Here is a 17,235-nt window from a genome sequence, read left to right on the forward strand (position 1 = left end):
GCTGATCGTGGACTATAGAAAAAGGTGGGCCGAACAGGCCCCCATTAACATCGACGGGGCTGTAGTGGAGCGGGTCGAGAGTTTCAAGTTCCTTGGTGTCCACATCACCAACAAACTATCATGGTCCAAACATACCAAGAAAGTCATGAAGAGCGCACGACAACACCTTTTCCCCCTCAGGAGACTGAAAAGATTTGTCATGGGTCCCCCAGATCCTCAAAAAGTTCTACAGCTGCACCATCAAGAGCATCCTGACCGGTAGCATCAACGCCTGGTATGGCAACTGCTCGGCATCTTACATCACCGGGGCCAAGCTTCCTGACATCCAGGACCTGGATACTAGGCGGTGTCAGAGGAAGGCCCAAAAAAAGGCTCCTTAACAGCTTCTACCCACTACCCATAAGACTACCGAACAATGAATCAAACGGTCACCCATACTATTTACATTGACCCCCCCTTTATTTTTTACACTGCTGCTACTTGCTGTTTATTATCTACCCCCTGTATATAGCCTTGTTATTGTAATTTTATTGTGTTACTTGTTATTTTATTTAGTAAATATTTTCTTAACTATTTCTTGAACTGCATTGTTGGTTAAGGGCTTGTAAGTAAGCATTTCACTGTAAGGTCTACACTTGTTGTATTCGGCACATGTGACAAATACAACTTGATTTGATCTGATTTGATTAGAAGTAGGACTGTAGCTGCTGTTAACTGAGTGCTGGTGATGAGTATAGCTGTTGTTAATTGAATGCTGGTGATGAGTATATATGCTGTTAACTAAATGATGGTGGTGAGTATAGCTGCTGTTAACTGAATGCTGGTGATGAGTATAGCTGTTGTTAACTGCATCTGGTGATGAGTATAGCTGTTGTTAACTGTGGCTGGTGATGAGTATATATGCTGCTTAACCTAAATGCTGGTGATGAGTATAGCTGCTGTTAACTGAATGCTGGTGAATGAGTATAGCTGTTTGTTAACAATTGCTGGTGATGAGTAATAGCTGCTGTTAACTAAATGTGGTGTGAGTATAGCTGCTGTTAACTGATGCTGGTGATGAGTATAAGCTGCTCTAACTATCAGTTAGCTGGATGATGTTGAATAGCTGCTGTTAACTGGAATGCTGGTGATGAGTATAAGCTGTTGTAACTAATTGCTGGTGATGAGTTAGCTGCTGTTAACTAAATGTGGTATGCGTATAACTGCTGTTAACTGAATGCTGGTGATGAGTATAGCTGCTGTTAACTAAATGCTGGTGATGAGTATACTTGCTGTTAATGATGCGTGATGAGTATAGCTGCTGTTAAGTGAGCTGGTGATGGTATAGCTGCTGTTAAGTGAGTGCTGGTGATGAGTATAGATGCTGTTAAGTGAGTGCTTGGTGATGAGTATAGCTGCCTGTTTAACAAAATGATGGTGATGAGTATAGCTGCGTTAACTGAATGCTGCGTGATGAGTATAGCTGCTGTTAAGTGAGTGCCGATGATGAGTATAGCTGCTGTTAACTAAGATGGTGATGAGTATAGCTGAATGTAACTGAATGCTGGTGATGAGTATAGCTGCTGTTAAGTGAATGCTGAGTGATGAGTTATAAGCTGCTGTAACTGATGCTGGTTGATGAGTAGCTGCTGTTAAGTGAGTTGCTGGTGATGAGTATATATGCTGTTAAGTGAGTGCTGGTGATGAGTAAGCTGCTGTTAAGTGATGCTGGTGATGAGTATATATGCTGTTAAGTGAGTGCTGGTGATGAGTATCAGATGCTGTTAAGTGGAGTGCCGATGATGAGTATAGCTGCTGTTAACTAAATGATGGTGATGAGTATAGCTGATGTTAACTGAATGCTGTGAGAGTATAGCTTCTTTAAGTGAATGCTGGTGATGAGTATAGCTGCTGTTAACTGAGTGCTGGTGATGAGTATAGCTGCTGTTAAGTGAGTGTGGGTATGAGATATATGCCTGTTAAGTGAAGTGCTGGTGATGAGTATAGATGCTGTTAACTGAGTGCTGGTGATGAGTATAGCTGCTGTTAAGTGAATGCTGGTGATGAGTATATATGCTGTTAAGTGAGTGCTGGCTGTGATGAGTATAGATGCTGTTAACTGAGTGCTGGTGATGAGTATTAGCTGCTGTTAAGTGAGTGCTGGTGATGAGTATAGCTGCTGTTAAGTGAGTGCTGTGATGAGTATATAGCTGTTAAGTGAGCTGGTGATGAGTATAGATGCTGTTAACTGAGTGCTGGTGTGATGAGTATAGCTGCTGTTAAGTGAGTGCTGGTGAGAGTAATAGTATGCTGTTAAGTGAGTGTGGGTGATGAGTATAGCTGCTGTTAAGTGAGTGCTGTGATGAGTATAGATGCTGTTAAGTGAGTGCTGGTGATGAGTATAGATGCTGTTAACTGAGTGCTGGTGATGAGTATAGCTGCTGTACTAAATGATGTGATGAGTATAGCTGCTGTTAAGTGAGTGCTCGTAGTGAGTATAATGCTGTTTTAAGTGAGTGCTGGTGATGAGTATATATGCTGTTAACGTGAGTGCGATGATGAGTATAGCTGCTGTTATAGTGAGTGCTGGTGATGAAGTATAGCTGCCTGTTAAGTGAGTGCTGGTGGTGATAGATGCTGTTAAGTGAGTGCTGGTGATGAGTTATATGCTGTTAGTGAGTGCCGATGATGAGTATATATGCTGTATGAGTGCCATTGAAGTATAGCTGCTTTAGTGAGTGCCGATGATGAGTATAGCTGCTGTTAACTAAATGATGGTGATGAGTATACTGCTGTTAACTGAATGCTGGTGATGAGTATAGCTGCTGTTAAGTGAGTGCCGTGATGAGTATAGCTGCTGTTAACTAAATGATGGTGATGCGTATAGCTGATGTTAACTGACTGGTGATGAGTATAGCTGCTGTAAGTGACATGCTGTGATGAGTATAGCTGCTGTTAACTGAGTGCTGTGATGAGTATAGCGCTGTTAATGAGTGCTGGTGATGAGTATAGCTGGTTAATGATGCTGTGTGATGAGTATAGATGCTGTTAAGTGAGTGCTGGTGATGAGTATAGCTGATGTTAAGTGAATGCTGGTGATGAGTATACTTATGTTAACTGAATGCTGGTGATGAGTATAGCTGCTGTTAACTGAGTGCTGTGAGAAGTATATATGCTTGTTAAGTGAGTGGCCGATGATGAGTATAGCTGCTGTTAAGTGAGTGCTGGTGATGAGTATAGCTGCTGTTAAGTGAGTGCTGGTGATGGTAGTATATATGCTGTTAAGTGAGTGCCGTGATGAGTATAGCTGCTGTTAAGTGATGCTGGTGATGAGTATAGCTGCTGTTAAGTGAGTGCTGGTATGAGTATATATGCTGTTAAGTGTGTGCCGATGATGAGTTATAGCTGCTGTTAAGTGAGTGCTGGTGATGAGTATAGCTGCTGTTATGAGTGCTTGATAGTATATGCTGTTAAGTGATGGCGATGATTGAGTATAAGCTGCTGTTAAGTGATGTTGTGAGCAGTAAGTAGCTGCGTTAAGTGAGTGCTGGTGTATGAGTATATATGCTGTTAAAGTGAGTGTGGGTGATGAGTATAGCTGCTGTTAGTGAGTGCTGGTGATGAGTATAGATGCTGTTAACTGATGCTTGTGATGAGTATAGCTGCTGTTAAGTGAGTGCTGTGATGAGTATATATGCTGTTAAGTGAGTGTGGGTGATGAGTATAGCTGCTTAAGTGAGTCGTGGTGATGAGCGATAATAGATGCTGTTAAGTGAGTGTGGGTGATGAGTAAGCTGCTGTTAAGTGAGTGCTGTGATGAGATAGATGCTGTTAAGTGAGTGTGGGTGATGAGTATAGCTGCTGTTAAGTGAGTGCTGGTGATGATATATATGCTGTTAAGTGGTGCTGGTGATGATTAATATGCTGTAGATGTGGGTGATGAGTATAGCTGGCTGTTAAGTGAGTGCTGGTGATGAGTATAGCTGCTGTTAAGTGAGTGCTGGTGATGAGTATAGCTGCTGTTAAGTGAGTGCTGGTGATGAGTATAGCTGCTGTTAAGTGAGTGCTGTGATGAGTATAGCTGCTGTTAAGTAGTGAGCTGGTGATGAGTATAGCTGCTGTTAATGTGAGTGCTGGTGAGAGTATAGCTGCTGTAAGTGAGTGCTGTGATGAGTATAGCTCTGTTAACTGATGCTGGGATGTAGTATAGATGGTTAAGTGAGTGCTGGTGATGAGTATAGCTGCTGTTAAGTGAGTGCTGGTGATGATATAGTGCTGTTAAGTGAGTGCGTGATGAGTATAGATGCTGTTAAGTGAGTGCTGGTGATGAGTATAGCTGCGTTAAGTGAGTGTGGTGATGAGTATAGCTGCTGTTAATGAGTGCTGGTGATGAGTATAGCTGCTGTTAAGTGATGCTGGGTGATGAGTATAGCTGCTGTAAGTGAGTGCTGGTGATGAGTATAGCTGCTGTTAAGTGAGTGCTGGTGATGAAGTATAGCTGCTGTTAAGTGAGTGCTGGTGATGAGTATAAGCTGCTGTTAAGTGAGTGCTGGTGATGAGTATAGCTGCTGTTAAGTGAGTGCTGGGTGATGAGTATAGCTGCTGTTAAGTGATCTGGTGATGAGTATACTGCTATGTTAAGTGAGTGCTGGTGATGAGTATAGATGCTGTTAAGTGAGTGCTGGTGATGAGTATAGCTGCTGTTAGTGAGTGTGGTGATGAGTATAGCTGCTGTTAAGTGATGTTGTGATGAGTATAGCTGCTGTAACTGAGTGCTGTATGGATATATATGCTGTTAAGTGAGTGCTGGTGATGAGTATAGCTGCTGTTAACTGAGTGCTGGTGATGAGTATAGCTGCTGTTAAGTGAGTGCTGGTGATGAGTATATATGCGTGAAGAGTGGCTAGGGATGAGATAGCTGCTGTTAAGTGAGTGCTGGTGATGAGTATATATGCTGTTAAGTGAGTGCTGGTGATGAGTAGTAACAGAGGCATGAACACAGCACTTTCTCAGATGTCTAGTGAGTCATCCTGACAGGGTCTCTGATAGGCCAATGGAGAAGTGACACATCGTGGCCGCCCTTCTGAGACCCATCGAAATGCATTTACTAAACACAGAGGGTGGCCATCGCAGCAGTAATACTCATATCAGACAGAAGATTTGGTACATTAACTGTAAAAAATACAAGGCAATGTTAACATGACCCCTTTCAAACAGCCCAGCCCCTAATTTACCACTTATTTTCACGTATACCCCTTTTATACATATCAGTGGGTAACTGGCAAACTGGGAGGGGTGGGGGTTGGTGGGTGTTGTTAAAACATGGGGGTGGGTTTGCAGTACAAATTAGGGAGGTGTTAAACAACAGTTAATGAATTTACCTGTAAAAAAAAAAGCAGAGAACCATTCACACAAATCCAATACCTGTATTTTGGTTACAGGGTCTGTGAAAATGCAGGAATCATATTTTTCCAGAAATTTTATCTCTACTCCTTTCAGATTTATGAAAAGGCTGGTATAAAAATGTGTATGAGTATGTCTGTGTATGAAAGGGATATAAGTGTCCCAGAGACCTCTGTCACTCTATTGGAGAAAGAGAGAGACTGGACACAACATGGCTTGAAGTCAGAAATGAATAAGGTCCATACAAATACCGATGACTGCAGAAGACCCATGGCTCAGAGATAAAGATAAAGCAGAAAAAGAGCTGATAAAAAGTAGAGCAGTCAGAGTTCATCAGTTAACTCCAGTACATTTTCTGTCATTTTAGTGTACTCTTTTTGTTGTTGTTGTTGTTGTTGTTGTTGCTGTGATCAATCAACAACTGAAAGACATAAAACTACTCTGTTTCGTCTCGGTCAGAGTTTCCAACTCCCTTTGCGTTTTGATTGGCATGTCCTCTGGGTCACGTTAAACTGATTTAAGCGCAAGGGAAGAAATAAATGTGTTGTTACTGGAAAACATGTTGGTATTTGGTATACTGACCAGTAGAATTACTAACATAAGAAAAGGGCATTTGAGGACCACCAACAAATAACCGGAAATGTTGGTATAAACATATCCTTGTGCTGTGTGTATACAGCACTCCCTGTCTCTGCTCTGTTCCTCCTAGTTTATACACAATGAAACTGGAGTCTATGGGCTGTTTTACCCACCCACGCTCAAAAGAACACGTAAGTGCCATTACTTATGAGAGCCTTTGCTTGACTGCCTGTACAACTGTCTCTATTGTGCACCGTATCAGATACAGATCAACTTGAACTCTCAGTGACTCTTTGACTGTGAGGACTGGGATGGGGACTGGGATGGGGACTGGGGTGGGGACAGGGATGAGGACAGTATGGGGACTGGGATGGGTCAGGGATAGAGACTGGGATGGGGACTGGGATGGGGACTGGGATAGGGACAGGGATAGGGACAGGGATGGGGACAGGGATGGAAACTGGGATGTGGTCTGGGATGGAGACTGGGATGTGGTCTGGGATGGAGACTGGGATGGAGACTGGGATGGGGTCTAGGACAGGGAAGAGACCGGGATGGGGTCTGGGATGGGGATAGGGATGGGGACAGGGATAGAGACTGGGATGGGCTCTGGGATGGGGACAGGGATGGGGACAGGGATGGAGACTGATGTGGGGTCTGGTATGGGTTGGACAGGGATGGGGACAAGGGAATAGAGACTGGGGGATGGCTCTGGAACAGGATGGGGACTGGGGATGGGGGCCAGGGATGGAGACTGATGTGGGGTCTGGTATGGGGACAGGGATGGGACAGGGATAGAGACTGGGATGGGGTCTGGGACAGGATGGGGACTGGGATGAAGGCCAGGGATGGAGACTGGGATGGGGTCTGGACATGGATGGGGACAGGATGGGGACTGGGATGAGGACAGGGAGGGGACAGGATGGGGACAGGATGGGGACTGGGATGGAGACTGGGATGGAGACTGGGATGGGGTCTGGGATGGAGACTGGGATGGAGACTGGGATGGGGTCTGGGATGGGGTCTGGGATGGGGACAGGGATGGAGACAGGGATAGAGACTAGGATGGATGAAGACAGGAATAGGGACAGGGATGGGGACGGGATGGGGACAGGATGGGGAAAGGAATGAGGACAGGGTTGAGGGGACTCGATAGTGACAGGGTAGAGGGCGTTACTCACACGCGATGAGGACGTGTGCCTTGCGACTCTTGGTGGTCCCTGCAGAGCTCCAGGCTACACACTGACACCAGAAGTCCTCTGGTCCAAACAGCTCCTCTACTTGCTGCCGTGTGATCTCAATACTGGCCTCTCGCACCACCAAGCCTGCAGAGTGGAGAGAGAAGAAAGTCAGTACACAGGCTCGATACAGAAGCAGAACCAATAATAGCCTTGGGCAGAGAGACGGGACATTCAAAACACAGAGCCAAAGCCATTTGAGGGAAATTATAGCTTGATAAAGTTAAATGAATGTTGTCCTCCCTGGCACTGGCCCTGGGGAGAGGGGAATGGATATCAGTTCTAACATGTTGCCAGCAGCACAGTCTATAGCTTCATTGAGAGGATGGAAATACTAACCTCTCACACCTGGGAAAGGAAATTAGAGAAGATACACTATATATACAAAAGTATGTGGACACCCCTTCAAATTAGTGTATTCGGCTATTTCAGCCACACCGTTGCTGACAGGTGTATAAAATCGAGCACACAGTCATGCAATCTCCATAGACAAACATTGGAAGTAGAATGGCCTGTACTGAAGAGTTCAGTGACTTTCCAACGTGGCACTGTCATAGGATGCCACTTTCCAACAAGTCAGTTCATCAGATTTCTGTCTTCTAGAGCTGCCCCAGTCAACTGTAAGTGCTCTTATTGTGAAGTGGAAACGTCTAGATGTAACAACGGCTCAGCCGTGAAGTGGTAGGCCACACAAGCTCACAGAACGGTACCGCCATGTGCTGAAGCTCGTAGAATGCATAATGCCAACTGTAAAGTTTGGTGAGGAAGAATAATGGTTTAGGGCTGTTTTCATGGTTCGGGCTATGCCCCTTAGTTCCAGTGAAGGGAAATCTTAAAGCTACAGAATACAATGTCATTCTAGATGATTCTGTGCTTCCAAATTCTTGGCAACAGTTTGGGGAAGGCCATTTCCTGTTCCATATATAAATACCCATTACAATGATAATAATTTGTTGGTGTTTTACTCCCTGTTTCTCCACAATTTCGATCTTGTCTCATCGCTGCAACTCCCCAATGGGCTCAGGAGGTGAAGGTCGAGTCACGCATCCTCCAAAACATGACCCACTAAACCACGCTTCTTAACTTCTTTGGGGTAGGAAGCAGTATTTTCACGTCCGGATGAAAAGCGTGCCCAGAGTAAACGGCCTGCTACTGCTAGAATATGCATATTATTAGTAGATTTGGATAGAAAACACTCTGACGTTTCTTAAACTGTTTGAATGATGTCTGTGAGTATAACAGAACTCATATGGCAGGCAAAAACCTGAGAAAAAATCCAACCAGGAAGTGGGAAATCTGAGGTTGGTCGATTTTCAACTCAGCTCCTATTGAAGATACAGTGGGATATTGGTAATGTTGCACTTCCTAAGGCTTCCACTAGATGTCAACAGTCTTTAGAACCTTGTCTGATGCTTTTACTGTGAAGTGGGGCCGAATGAGAGGGGATTGAGTAAGGTCTACCATGACCTGAACATGGGCAGACCATGCGCGTTCATGTGAGAGCGAGCTCTGTTCCATCGCACTTCTGAAGACAAAGGAATTCTCCGGTTGGAACATTATTCAAGAATTATGTTAAAAACATCCTAAAGATTGATTCAATACTTCGTTTGTCATGTTTTTACGGACTGTAATATAACTTTTTTAACTTTTCGTCCGTACTTTCCGCTGGACTTGCCAGCGCGCCGTGAGTTTGGAAAGTGTACTGAACGCTAGAACAACAAGGAGGAATTTGGACATAAATGATGGACATTATCGAACAAAACAAACATTTATTGTGGAACTGTGATTCCTGGGAGTGCATTCTCATGAAGATCATCAAAGGTAAGTTAATGTTTATAATGTTATTTCTGACTTCTGTTGACTGCACAATATGGCGGATATATTTTTGTCTTGATTGGGCTCTGAGCTCCGACCTCAGATTATTGCATGGTTTGCTTTTTCCGTAAAGCTTTTTGAAATCTGACACAGCGGTTGCATTAAGGAGAAGTGCATCTAAAATTCCATGCATAACACTTGTATTTTTCATCAACATTTATAAATGAGTATTTCTGTAAATTGATGTGGCTCTCGGCAAAATCACCGGATGTTTTGGAACTTCTGAACGTAACGCGCCAATGTAAACTCAGATTTTTGGATTATAATATGAACTTTACCGAACAAAACATACATGTATTGTGTAACATGAAGTCCTATGAGTGTCATCTGATGAAGATCATCAAAGGTTAGTGATTAATTTTATCTATATTTCTGCTTTTTGTGAATCCTCTCTTTGGCTGGAAAAATGGCTGTGTTATTCTGTGAATAGGCACTCACCTAACATAATCGTTTGGTTTGCTTTCGTCGTAAAGCCTTTTTGAAATCGGACACTGTGGCTGGATTTACAACAAGTGTATCTTTAAAATGTTGTAAAATACATGCATGTTTGAGGAATTTTAATTATGGGATTTCTGTTGTTTTGAATTTGGCGCCCTGCAGTTTCACTGGCTGTTGAAGAGGTGGGACGCCGTCCCACGTACCCTAGAGAGGTTAACACCCGCCCGCTTAACCCGGAAGCCAGCCACACCAATGTGTCGGAGAAAACAACGTTCAACTGACGACCGCGGTTAGCCAGCAGGTGCCCGGCCCGCCACAAGAAGTTGCTAAAGCACGAGGAGCCAAGTAATGCCCCCCGGCCAAACCCTCCCCTAACCTGGACGACGCTGGGCCAATTGAGCGCCACCCTATAGGACTCCCAATCATGCATTGAACCCCGGTCTGTAGTGATGCCTCTAGCACCGCGATGCAGTGCCTTAGACCCTTGCGCCACTCGGGAGGCCCAATACCCATTATTTTGAGTAAGATGTTAGACGAACAGGTGTCCACATACTTTTGGTCATGTAGTGTATCTGTATCTAAACAGACACACATATAGGACAGAGAAAGGGGGATACCTAGTCAGTTGTACAACTGAATGCATTCAACTGAAATGTGTCTTCTGCATTTAACCCAACCCCTCTGAATCATACACCCATTCAAAATCTGGCAAAACCACACAACACAGCTCTTCACACTTTAATACATCAATTTAATCAATTGTATCGCATCTTTAAATCAGTCTACTAACTACCCTGTCCAAAAGGGTATTTCTCGAGGCTGTTTGGCAATGGGTCTCCCTGTGTGCTTAGTGCTGGGTGTGTGTGTGCTGTGTGTGTGTGTGCTTGGTGTGTGTGTTCTGTGTGTGCTAGCTTGGCCCAGATTGCGGTGAGGTGCTGTGGGATTGAGTTGTTGAGGTCCGGGGCTGTGCATGGGCCTGTGGGGGGAGGAAGCCTAGCAGTCTGATCAGCGTCATGGCTAACACAATCCTGTTTGCTAACTCCTCTGATTACTGCTCATCTGGGTGCCAGGGCCCAAACAAACAAATCAGCCCTGAAACAAACCCCTCTACCCACAGCACAGCTGCCCCTCCAGCTCAGATTACTGAAATAATGCTGTGTGTGTGTGTGTGTGTGTGTCGAGTGAAGATCCTAGGTAGCTGGCGTGAACTGCATTGAGTATCGCCATTTACATTGATAGCTAAGGCTTATAACCCATAAATATAGCCAGGTTCCAGACTGAAATAAGATAGGAACAACATTTAGCTAATTGATAAAGAAGAAAGAGGAAAGGTACGTATTTGGAATAATGGTCTATAAAACTACCTTTTAACAAACGGAAGGAGTGCGATGGCCTTACAATTACATCTTTAACCCATAGGGCAATAGTCATTAGGTGGAAAATTGAATATAATATAGAGAAATACTCCTTTAGAATAGACTCGAAAGAACTAGATAAACTAATCCGAAACGTTCGAGGTTATCTGGGACTAAGACTGATTTTGGTTGTCCTGAAATGTCTTTCACTTCAAATTGAGGACCCCATATTCAAATGATACAGCGTTTGAGATCAAATGTTCCCAGATGCAGCAATCACTTCTGTATAAAATATGAGAAATGACATAGCTAAAAACTAAGATACTATTTAATAGATATTGAAAACTGTTTTTGAGTGGAGAGATCTCATATAGCTTTCCATTTAAAAATTGTGTTATGTCTCAGTAGAAATGTGGAGCAATAGGTACAATTTTGGGATCCTCTTATAAAGCAGATAGTTTGGGGAGTGTGGGGAGAAGTCCAGTTGTTAGATGACTGGAGTGTAGAGAAATCTCTACCACGATGCTTTGACTATGTGCATTACCAACATGGGAGGGAATAACAGGTATAGTATATGCTTCCGATCTTGACTTGTGGGTGTCATGGATGTAAACTTGGCTGAGTGGGTCTTATACTCGTCGGAGACCAAAAAATCGGTATGTTAATTCATCGTCAACTGCTAAATATAGTATAGTGGGATCTAAGTGACAGTTCGCAATCCTTCTGATACATTTAGGGATGGAGAGTGTAGGATTTATAACTTAGAGTGTATATTAGGATATATCAAGTAGTAGTCTTGAATCATGCTGTGTGATATGAGGAAATTAAATATCATATTTTATTTATTAATTTTGATAGCTTTGACTGGGTAGTCCATGTTGACAATTGATTAAAACTCCGATCTAGAATGAACATGGAAGCGAAACTCGAATGGTGGTTGAGACTGTGGGATGCTGAATACCGCAAGAGGAGGTGTAGGGGGACAGAGAGCTTCAAAGTGGCATAAGTGGGTGTCCTGCGTGCAGTTGTGAAGAGCAATCTCTGTTCAAGAAGCCTATTCGGAAGACGACTGCAAACATCCCCTTCGAGACCATACCCAGGCCCTGATTGGTCATGAGACATTTGCCCTCATGAAATGATGGTCTGTCTTTTTTTTCCCATTTGAAAACTACCATGTATATTTTCGGTCATAAGTTATTCAATTGGTTTTATTTTATAAATGTGGTATTTTACAGACGTTTGCCATAATCTGACATTTTAAATACAATAGTCATTCGAGATCTCTCACTATATTTTTGGTATGCATATATAAGTGGCTGTACTAAAGCTATTACATTGTCTTGCTATATATTGGTATTAACATTGAGTTCGCTATATTACTTATAATGATCTCTGTTCAATTTATGTAAATTTTTAATCAATCTTTATCTCTAATATATGTTTTCATCTATATATTATGTTTCTTTACCATTTATATTAACTATGCTATGTGTATTGTGGCTATGTTTATTTCAGATTGCCTCGGTCAGGGGCTCTCTATGTAGAATTTGGCGATTCTGTTGAGCTGGCATGGTGAAATTTCATATTTGTTGTTTGCTTCCACCTCCTTTAACCAAACAGTACACCCGTCGGAAGTTCTTTGCATTCAACGCCCTTAGTTAGAGGATGCTCTAACATTCTTGGCGGGGTCGAGGAGAAGGTCTTGGTTGTGGTCCACCATAGTGTCAGGCCTTGCCATTGGGGAGAGTGATGCTAAAACAGCAATTGAATGAGTAGGTTTCACGCGAGGGGAGTATAGTTGCGTACAGCAGCAAATGGGCAACGAGAACGAGAGAGAAGGGAAGAGAGCGAGAAGGAGCGTAAGAAGTTAGCCTAGAGACATAGGGAAGATTGAGTGAAAGGACTAGAAGAGTAAGGAGAGAGGCGTAGTATGAGATAGGCGAGGCATGGAGAGGGTACTGGAAGGTGAGGAGATGAGAATATATTGACGATGTTTATGTTATCATGGTGCAGATAAGTGAGTTATTGATATTCATATCCTAAAGTGCTGATTGGGTAGTGCTTTTTTACTTTTTGTGAGATAACTGATGCCTTGATTTAATCGACGGTTCCTAAAAGTAAACGCCAACTAATTATCCTCAATCGATGTGACCTACATAATGTAAGTTTCAGTTGTATTTGGAAGCCGGAGGATAGGTTGTTGAATTATCGTGTTGCTTGTGTTTTTGTTCCAGTGTCTGCACAAACCCTGCGTTCTAATAGGTGCCTGTGATTGAGTTAATTGATGGGAAGGTTCCTGGAATTTCAAAGCATTGGAGAACAAAGAAAGTTAACCGATCCACAGTGAGTAAAGTTACAAGGATAAATAAAGGGTAATCATTACTTACTCAGGTATATTAGTTGCGTTGGGTTTGGTTGTTTGTTGTCTGTCTGAGTGGAAATGCTTTATAATATACTTATACCTTTATTCATATGTGACATTCTGTTATTATTATAATAATAAATAAATATTTGATATCTATTTGTGTATTGAAGTAAATCTGATTTTGAACTGTTTTATTTAAAGTAGATTGTGATAAAATAGGAAATTTTATATTGTGGCACGTATGGTGTGAAATCTGACATTGTTTTAGCGTTGTGATTTCTAGTCTGAAGGTTGAGATACTCAACTGTGGTCAGATTTTGAAAGGAAGTACAGAGTATGTAATGTTAATCTAAAGACCAGCGCAGCCACCAGAAACGTATAGAATAGGATACACGATGGAAAAGATTCACATTGTGCAGGAACTTGCTCAATTCTTTCGTATCTTGTGAATAACAGGAATGGTTTGCATAGGGATGTAAAACAAAAGAAATGCTTAACACATTTTTATGCGCGATTTAAGAGCAGTTACCAATCAGGACAAACAGAAATCCCACTTGGATCTGGAATACTTTGGAAAATCCAATAAGACATTTTATTTCTTTATTTCTCTCTATCTGTTTGACTTCAGGTTTCCATCTGCAGTTTCGGAAATGGCTCAGACCATAGAATGCACAGTAGCACAGTCTCAAAGACAAGTCAATCTATACTACGCTACCTCATCCCTGTCTCAGGTTGGACAGGAGTAGAAACAACGCTACGTCCTTTGAGGTAAGTCTGCAGTTCTCCCTCAACAACTCAGATGGTTTACTGCTTGGGTTCAAATTTGTTACAAGAATGAGGTCCTGGGGTTAATTAATGAAACTCCAGTTTGCATTGAAACAGTGAAATAGACTTGTATTCTAGGGTATGGGAGATTAATCTCTGGTCGATTGATGCTCTTAATGTTTGTCCTTCGAGGGTATTAATTAAAGTTGTATGTGTCAGGTATGCAACATAGTAGCTTGTGGCGTGCATCAAGGAAGCCTGACAGACATCCGACGTCCACTATGTCGTGATACGCCGAATCGGCACGGCGATCCGCTCAGGAGAAGATCAGCACCTGGTAAAGTTACTGTTATAAAGAATGAACTTCAGCACTGAGTGTCTTGAAAAGTGCTTTTTGTGCACTTAAAGTATTAATTTGGTTTGTAACTGAATGTAATGATGAAATGCTGTTTGAAGCATTGTGGCCTGACATATGCAAATTATTAATTTCATCTTTCTTAAGTCCTAGTGTATATAATCTCTCTGAATTTATTACAGACTGAACCTTTACGCTTTTCAGATGAGAAGTGCAACTTTACATGATCCTTACGTGCGGTGAGTTTGGGGTGATGGTGAGGGATTGAGATGACAGAGGTGAATGGCCGAGTCCTCCAGCCATCTATATACTACGGAGGGCGGGTATGTTTTCTGCCATTTAATGGATTGACTGATTTAGGTATTCAAAACCACTTGTTGCTTTTCTAGGTATTGCGTAAGAATAGTGTCACATGATGATTACCACAGTTCTGTATAGGTATTTTTTGTGTTTGAAAAATATAACTATGGTATTAATAGAGCCTTTTTGGTAAGTGTTACCGTTATCAACATTTGGTTCATTTGTGTTTTGATTGTGAGATATCAGTTGGGTGTAAGTGTCTTTAGAAAAATGTAAACGGCTTAACCTGATGTAGATTTAACTGGATTTTTTTTTTCTTCTATTTTTTGTCTGTTGCCAAAGCTAGGTTTCCATCCAATTTGAACAGATTGTTCATGAAATATTCTCTTTTTTTAACATTGATTTCAATCAACTGACTTTTGGCAGATAAAAGGCTATGGATGATGAAGTAGTCGGCACTAAATTACTTTTGCTATTTAATTCATGTAACTTCGAATGAAAAATGCAAGTTAAATAGGTTTATCGCATTTTCAACTCACCAGTCTTGTGACAAACATCATAGTGTTTATATTAGAGAATGTGCCACTCCTGGTACATGCTCTTTCGCCAACAGTGGGATAGTGTGACAGTCTAGTTTCTCTTTTCGCTTCCCTCTCTGTCTTTTTTTTTTCTCTTTTTTCATCTTCCTCTCTTCTCTTCCATCGTCTCTTATGCAATAAGCCCTGAATTTATTGAATTTATTGAGAGAGAGAGAGAGAGAGAGAGAGAGGAGAGAGAGAGAGAGAGAGAGAGAGAGAGAGAAGAAAAGAGAGTTGTGTGTGATGATAGGTGGGGGCGGAGACAGCAGACTGAGCCAGAGAGTCACTCTATAATCTCCATCCAAAGAGAGTTGTGTGGTGATAAGGTGGGGGCGGAGACCAGAAGACTGAGCAGAGAGTCACTCTATAATCTCCATTCAAAGAGAGTTGTGTGGTGATAGGTGGGGGCGGAGAAGCAGACTGAGCCAGAGAGTCTATAATTTCCACTCCAAGAGAGTTGTGTGGTGAATAAGGTGGGGGCGGAGACAGCAGACTGAGCCAGAGAGTCACTCTTATAATCTCCATGCAATGGATGAGTGTTCATTCCTGTCTCTCTTCCATTTTCCTCTTGCCTCCTAATATTCCTTATGCCGCTCCCGTCAAAATCCCAGCCATTTCTCCTAAAAACTACTTGAGCTGAAGGGATTCAGACTTCACGACTGAATTAGGTTAGAGATCAGAGGAGTGTAGGGTAGTCATGTGATATTTAGATGGTTGTGGTAGAGGGTCTTATCCCAATGATATAATGACACTATTTTCCCCATATACACTGCCATCTACTGCTGGTGGAATCTGCTTTTTCGTCCTTCAGGTATCTGTCATGAGGGAGTAGAGGGAGGAGAGAGAGTGTGGGGGAACCACAATGGTTGACCATTCAAGGTTAGGAGCTTATACACAGTCTGTTTATAACAGACAAACAGACATAGCACACTGGATGTCCTACACAGCAGCTTAGAACTCATACAACATTTACACTGTGGACCGACAGGCAGAGAGAGAGAGACTAGCTATGCCATCCTGACAGCAACCGAGAGTGTGTGTTATGTGTGCGTATGTTTTGGGTTGTTTGTGAGTTCCTTGAGCGTCTGTGTGTGTGTACATGCACACATCTGTGTGTCTCATGTGTAATATTGAGTGTGTATGAGCCTTTTTGTGTGTGTGGTTGTGTGTGGTGCCTGTGTGTGTGTGTGTGTGTGGTGTGTGTGTGTGTGTGTGTGTGTGTGGTGTGCTGGTGTGTGGTGTTTGTTGTGTGTGTGTGTGTGTGGTGTGGTGTGTGTTTGTGCATCTGCGTGTGTGGTGTCATCTGCGTGTGTGTGCACATCTGGTGGTGTGTGGTTCTGCGTGTTGAGTGAGAGAGGAGCGCTAACATAGTGTAGAGAGATGGTCAGGGTAGTCATGAAGTTGGGAGAATATACACAGAGTGTATATGTGAAAATCAATAGGCGTAATAATAAAAAGGGCAATAATTCTCTTATGGGGCATGCCAGAATGAGTCTTTTATTCTGCTCAATCTACTCTGTTGAACCGCTGTTGACTGACTCTGAGAAGGCTTTAGTCTCTTAGCCTGGTCTTCATAGACAAGACGTCAATGGTATTTAATCAGGGAAAATGAAATTAGTATGATATGTTATGTTTGGTATGGTTCCAAACTAATAGGAGGGTGGTTGGAATAAATGAAAGGAGGGTGGTTGGGCGTCTATAAGATGAAGTAGAGGGTGGTTGGGCGTTAATAAGGATAATCGAAGGAGGGTGGTTGGGCGTATATGAAAGGAGGGTGGTTGGGCTATAAATGAAAAGGAGGGTGGTTGGGCGTATAAGAACAGAGGGAGGTGGAGGAAGGGTGGTGTTGGCGTATAATGAAGAGAGGTGTTGGGCTAGAGCTTGTTCGTAATAACGAAGGAGGGTGGTTGGGCGATAATGAGGAGGGTGGTTGGGCGGTATAATGAAAGGAGGGTGGTGGCGTATACATAAGGAGGGTGGTGGGCGTATACGAAGGAGGTGGGGT

At 42.7% G+C, this 17,235-nt stretch overlaps 1 pseudogene; it reads right to left on the minus strand.

Annotated features, from left to right (window-relative positions):
- Positions 1-17,235, minus strand: part of LOC111980018 (netrin receptor UNC5C-like) — a 172,883-nt pseudogene that overhangs the window by 106,411 nt on the left and 49,237 nt on the right.

This window comes from Salvelinus sp. IW2-2015, linkage group LG20 (assembly GCF_002910315.2).
Source record: "Salvelinus sp. IW2-2015 linkage group LG20, ASM291031v2, whole genome shotgun sequence".
Classification (NCBI taxonomy): Eukaryota; Metazoa; Chordata; class Actinopteri; order Salmoniformes; family Salmonidae; genus Salvelinus; species Salvelinus sp. IW2-2015.